The sequence below is a fragment of the Ictalurus punctatus genome, chromosome 19 (genome assembly GCF_001660625.3).
Source record: "Ictalurus punctatus breed USDA103 chromosome 19, Coco_2.0, whole genome shotgun sequence".
In the NCBI taxonomy this organism is placed as follows: domain Eukaryota; kingdom Metazoa; phylum Chordata; class Actinopteri; order Siluriformes; family Ictaluridae; genus Ictalurus; species Ictalurus punctatus.
Genome location: NC_030434.2, coordinates 2,730,636 through 2,736,635, shown reverse-complemented (window position 1 = coordinate 2,736,635; position 6,000 = coordinate 2,730,636). Strand labels below are relative to the sequence as shown.

The window sequence follows — 6,000 nt, the reverse complement described above, 5'->3', positions numbered from 1 at the left end:
CTAATAGGTCCCCTCCCTTTTCCAATTAAGTACATCTGAAACCTTTACGACTGACACCTGTTTCCATTTTGTACAATTAAATACAAGAAATTTTTTTTTTTTTTTTTTTTTTTTTTTTTTAAGTACCATATGTCACTTTGTCTTTTTTCCTACTTTTTTTTTTTTTTTTCCCCCCCAATCGTTTAACATGAATACGTATTCATTCATTCATTCGTTCATTCATTCATTCATTCATTCATTTATTTCCTTCCTTCCTTCCTTCTTCTTTCATTTGACCCTTTGAAAAGGTGCACCGTTCCTGGAGGTACTGCAATACCAGGTCGATGCGTGGAGCGGACGGAGCAAGCCCCTCTTCCAGCTCCTCGCTCTAAAAATCCGTTTAATATAAAGTCCTCGAATGGAGGACGTATCAGGTATTAAACTGATAAGAACAGATACTACACTTGATCTTAGCCAAAAGGCCGAGAAGCGATAACCCGTTATGGCCTCTGGCCTAACGAGCACCAGCTGGCAGAGCCTCCACTCCTGGACGACATGCCTGACCACGCGCTTGAAGACCTTGCGCAGAGAGGATTGAGCAACTAGGCACCACGCCCAACCGACCTTGCATCCCAAAGCCAAACTTCTTCCCTCTCTTACGTTAAACTGTGAAACAAATACAGCTTTGCCTCAGCAAAGCTCACAAAAATAAGTTGAACTCGTCAACGTTCCTCTCCACGGAAATCTTTAGTAAAAGGCGAAAGATTTATGCGTGAATGAAGAGAAACCCGAGCTATACAGGAAGTCAGTCCAGGCCTCCGAAACTCCATCGGAGGCCTAGAAATCCGGTCTAGGGTAGGTTGGCTTGCGCCGGCCCCTTACACCTGCACAGCCTTGATAGCTACAGATGTAGGATTGGTCTAGAGCTGGATGTGGGCTGTGGTTTGTATTAAAACCTAATAGGTCCCCTCCCTTTTCCAATTAAGTACATCTGAAACCTTTACGACTGACACCTGTTCCATTTTGTACAATTAAATACAAGAAATTTTTTTTTTTTTTTTTTTTTTTTTTTTTTAAGTACCATATGTCACTTTGTCTTTTTTCCTACTTTTTTTTTTTTTTTCCCCCCCAATCGTTTAACATGAATACGTATTCATTCATTCATTCGTTCATTCATTCATTCATTCATTCATTTATTTCCTTCCTTCCTTCCTTCTTCTTTCATTTGACCCCTTTGAAAAGGTGCACCGTTCCTGGAGGTACTGCAATACCAGGTCGATGCGTGGAGCGGACGGAGCAAGCCCCTCTTCCAGCTCCTCGCTCTAAAAATCCGTTTAATATAAAGTCCTCGAATGGAGGACGTATCAGGTATTAAACTGATAAGAACAGATACTACACTTGATCTTAGCCAAAAGGCCGAGAAGCGATAACCCGTTATGGCCTCTGGCCTAACGAGCACCAGCTGGCAGAGCCTCCACTCCTGGACGACATGCCTGACCACGCGCTTGAAGACCTTGCGCAGAGAGGATTGAGCAACTAGGCACCACGCCCAACCGACCTTGCATCCCAAAGCCAAACTTCTTCCCTCTCTTACGTTAAACTGTGAAACAAATACAGCTTTGCCTCAGCAAAGCTCACAAAAATAAGTTGAACTCGTCAACGTTCCTCTCCACGGAAATCTTTAGTAAAAGGCGAAAGATTTATGCGTGAATGAAGAGAAACCCGAGCTATACAGGAAGTCAGTCCAGGCCTCCGAAACTCCATCGGAGGCCTAGAAATCCGGTCTAGGGTAGGTTGGCTTGCGCCGGCCCCTTACACCTGCACAGCCTTGATAGCTACAGATGTAGGATTGGTCTAGAGCTGGATGTGGGCTGTGGTTTGTATTAAAACCTAATAGGTCCCCTCCCTTTTCCAATTAAGTACATCTGAAACCTTTACGACTGACACCTGTTCCATTTTGTACAATTAAATACAAGAAATTTTTTTTTTTTTTTTTTTTTTTTTTTTTTTAAGTACCATATGTCACTTTGTTTTTTTCCTACTTTTTTTTTTTTTTTCCCCCCCAATCGTTTAACATGAATACGTATTCATTCATTCATTCGTTCATTCATTCATTCATTCATTTATTTATTTATTTCCTTCCTCCCTTCCTTCCTTCTTCTTTCATTTGACCCCTTTGAAAAGGTGCACCGTTCCTGGAGGTACTGCAATACCAGGTCGATGCGTGGAGCGGACGGAGCAAGCCCCTCTTCCAGCTCCTCGCTCTAAAAATCCGTTTAATATAAAAGTCCTCAGAATGGAGGACGTATCAGGTATTAAACTGATAAGAACAGATTTTTCTTTCGAAAAAAATTTTATTGTCACTTTTTTCTTTTTTTCATATCCACAGTGTACACAGTTTTTTCCTTCTCAGTTTATAGACATTTTTTTTAAATAAATAAATAAACTTGGGTAAAACAATTTCTTATTTTAAAAACTGTTTAAAGGAAAAATAAATAAATACATCAATTGTGTGTGTAAAAAAACTATGAATAAAAGTGTCCATAAAATCGTTTCGTTTTTAAAAACAGTTAAATAAATCGATTGATTAATAAAAAGGCAAACACATATCTTTATATAAAACACACAAAATAAAAAACCACTTAAGGCTCTTCTCTTTTCCAAGATCGGGGGTGAGTCCTTACCAAGGGCGCCCATCACACTGCTCTCCAGCCACGGCCGAGGCCCGTCACTTCCGGTGCCCAGAGGAGATCCTCTACCCTCCGGCTCGCTGCTCCCGTAGCCTTTGCAGGTGAGGGCGCATCTACGAGCGGCCAGGGTCAGTGGCGGCCGGGACCTTTCTCGTGCAACCCCGGCCCCCTCCTCCGAATGTCGCCGCGCGGTACCCCCTGCAGCGTGGACTTTGCCATCTGCTCGCTCGCGTGGAGGGGCACCGTCACGCGTTTCCCCACCAGCAGGTTTCTGGTGGTCCAGATGGCATCCTTCACGGCGTTGAAGGTGAGCCAGAGCGTGGTGAACCTCTGCGCCGTTAGGCCCTTCGAGCCTGGGCCCACCCCGAGGATGGCGAGCTTGTAGTCCATCTGGACCCCACCTGCCGGCAGGCACGGGAAATACAGGGGGCCGGTCGTGGTCCACTGGTCCCGGCGCGGCGCCGCACTCCCATAAGAGGTGTCGCACGGTCTCCGGCGCGTTGCATCCGGGTCGTGGGCAGATGGGGTTGGAGCCCATGCCCCGGGAGTGCATGACCGCCCTGACCGGGAGAATCTCATGGGCCACCATCCATGACAGGTCCTTGTGCCTGTTCTGAAGAGCAGGGTGGGCGGCGTTCCTCCAAACTTGTTTGGCCTCACTTAGAGTGAGGCCGGGGACTGGACTCACAGGTTCCCGATCCTGAACGAGAGAGAGAAGAGACCTGTGGTTAGTTAAAACTGAAACATCTTCTCTTCTAAAACATTTTTCTTTAAAAATTTCTTAATAAAATCATGTTCTATGGACAAGTTAAAAGACACAGGCGTTTTAAGGTCTACTGGTAAAATCTTTAGGCTTCGCAGGTACGACCCCATCCAGAAACGGGTCATGGCCGCTGTCTTGCTTTCTCTGGACGGGGCCACGGCGTACGCGATGTGGAGGGGCGGTGAATCGGCTGCCTAAAAACAAGTGGGGGTCCGGGAGGCCTTTTCCGCCGTTTTCCGGTCTCTTCTTCACGACCTCCCTCTTCACTCTCTCCCACTTGGACCCCCAGACGAAGTAAAACACCGCCCTCTCCAGATCTAAAAGAAAGTTTCGCGGGGGACTAAAAACAGAACACACAGTAACATCAAAGGTAAAATCACTGCTTAAAAATTAAAACTTTACCTTCGAATTGTCAGCTGTCTTAGTCCCCAAAAGCCCAGTTTCTGCCTGACTTTCCCTAACACGTCGGCCCAGTTTCCCCGTCCTCCACCCTCTTTGTCAAATTTTACACCTAAAATCCGTAGGTCGGTTTAAAAACCAATTCCAGTCCGCCTGTGTCCACGCTACCCCACGGCCCGAAGAGCTGGGCCTCGGACTTGCTCCTGTTGAGCTTGGCGCCCGAGGCTCGACCGTACCAGTCAGTCAAGGTCCATTGCTCTTCGCATGGATAAAACGTCTGTGGCTAAAAGGGTTACGTCGTCCATAGTATAAAACGCACGTTGCTGTCAGTCCACCCGTCCCAGGCACTTCAAGTCCTTTGATCCATTTATCCCTTCTCAAGATCTGTGCCAGTGGCTCGATACAAGCCACATACAGGAGGGGAGATAAAGGACACCCCTGACGGACGCCACTGCGGATATCACCGCCTTGGACACATGCCCGTTACCAACATTCTACTGATTATACCCTTATATAGTAATCCACCCAGGCTATAAACCTATCAGGGAACCCCATTTTGTCCAGTACCTGAAACAGGAACTGATGCGAGACTCGGTCAAATGCTTTTCAAATCTACGGTTCAGGACCGCTAGCCGGATGTTTCTGTCTCTCGCGTAACAGATGACGTCTCTGATCAGTACCAGGCTGTCGGTGATCTTCCTCCCTGGCACAGCGCATGCTTGATCCGGGTGGATCACGTCCTCTAAAACGGTCGACATACGTGCAGATAAGGTCTTGCTAAAAAGTTTACAATCGAAATTTAAAAGCGTGATGGGTCTCCAGTTCCTGAGGTCTGTCTTGTCGCCTTTCTTGTGTAGAAGCGACACTATCCCTGTTCTAAAGCTGTCTGGGAGTCTGTCCAAGGTCTCAATTCGTTAAAAACAGTGAGTAAGTCATGTGCTAAAATATCCCAGAAAGTCAGATAAAATTCTAGGGGAGTCCATCCATTCCTGGGGACTTCCCCCTTTTAAAACCTTTTAAAGAATTTTGTATTTCTAAAACCGTAAAATCCTGGGATAAAAGCACGGCTTCACTGTGACCTTGTTTTCTAAAAAGGCCTAAAACTTCTTCCAAGGTATCTTTATGTACGTATTTTTTCGCTGTATAGATTGCTATAAAATTCTTCCACCCCACCTAAAATCTCGTCCGTTGTTTTTAGGTCCCTCCCTCCATCTTTTATTGCGGTAATTGTACCTCCCTTTGAACAATCTTTTTAAAAAAAATACCTTGTACATTTTTCCCCTTCTTCAATCTCCTCTCTCTGCTTCTTAAAAATGACCCCCTTGTTTTGTATATCCGATAAAACACGCATTTCTTCTTTTACTTCTTTAATCTCCTCAGTAAAATCCATACCACAGTTAAAAAGGTTAAAATATCTCTGCAGTCGTTTTTGCAGTCCCATCATGCATCTTCTTTCCTTATTTTTCTTTTCTTTCCCTACCCTCTTAAAAAAACTCCCTGTCCGTTTTTTTACCATCTCCCACCACTGTGCTCGTGATTCATAAAAGTCCTGGAGGGACTGCCATTGGCTGAACTGCTCCCTATACTCTCTGACTACTTCTTTATCTTCTAACACCGAGCAGTTCAGCCTCCACAGCCCTCCTCCTACCGTCACACCAGTGGACAGTGACAGGGTGCAGGACAGCATCATGTGGTCAGAAAAGAAGAGAGGGGTCAGTGTAGCATCGGTCGGCGGGCAGTCCCGTGTAAAAACATAGTCGATCCGAGAGGCTCTGGTGCCATCACCACTGAACCAGGTGAAGCCCTCCTCTCTTTGATGCAACGTTTTAAAACAGTCGACTAGTTTAAAATCTTTAACTAATCTTTGGAGTAAAACCGATGTTTTGTCTACTACGCACTCCCCTGTTACCCTTTTCCTATCCTTAGCTGTTAAAATACAATTAAAATCCCCTGCTACGATTAAAGGAAGCCTCCCTAGCATGTGGGACTGCAGGTCTTCTAAAAGTTCATACCTTTCATTTTTTTCCGTAAAACCATACACATTAAGAACAGTAAAATCCCTATCTAAAAAGGTCAGATTGGCTAAGAGTGCCCGTCCATCTCTCACCACTGTGCTGCCCTTCACCGCGATGTTGGGGTTATTTATTAAAATGGCGACACCATCACATT

General features: G+C 45.4%; 4 non-coding genes and 1 pseudogene across 4 annotated transcripts; all 5 read right to left on the bottom strand.

The window, feature by feature from the left end:
- Positions 1-282: 282 nt before the first annotated feature.
- On the bottom strand, positions 283-473 carry LOC128635561 (U2 spliceosomal RNA). The gene has a single exon (XR_008398533.1). It is a non-coding gene; the product is annotated as a U2 spliceosomal RNA (small nuclear RNA).
- Positions 474-660: 187 nt separating this feature from the next.
- On the bottom strand, positions 661-775 carry LOC128635518 (U5 spliceosomal RNA). The gene has a single exon (XR_008398491.1). It is a non-coding gene; the product is annotated as a U5 spliceosomal RNA (small nuclear RNA).
- Positions 776-1,216: 441 nt separating this feature from the next.
- Positions 1,217-1,407, bottom strand: LOC128635560 (U2 spliceosomal RNA). Its single transcript, XR_008398532.1, has one exon. It is a non-coding gene; the product is annotated as a U2 spliceosomal RNA (small nuclear RNA).
- Positions 1,408-1,594: 187 nt separating this feature from the next.
- LOC128635517 (U5 spliceosomal RNA) lies at positions 1,595-1,709 on the bottom strand. Its single transcript, XR_008398490.1, has one exon. It is a non-coding gene; the product is annotated as a U5 spliceosomal RNA (small nuclear RNA).
- Positions 1,710-2,158: 449 nt separating this feature from the next.
- On the bottom strand, positions 2,159-2,337 carry LOC128635472 (uncharacterized; annotated as a pseudogene).
- Between the last annotated feature and the right edge of the window lie 3,663 nt (positions 2,338-6,000).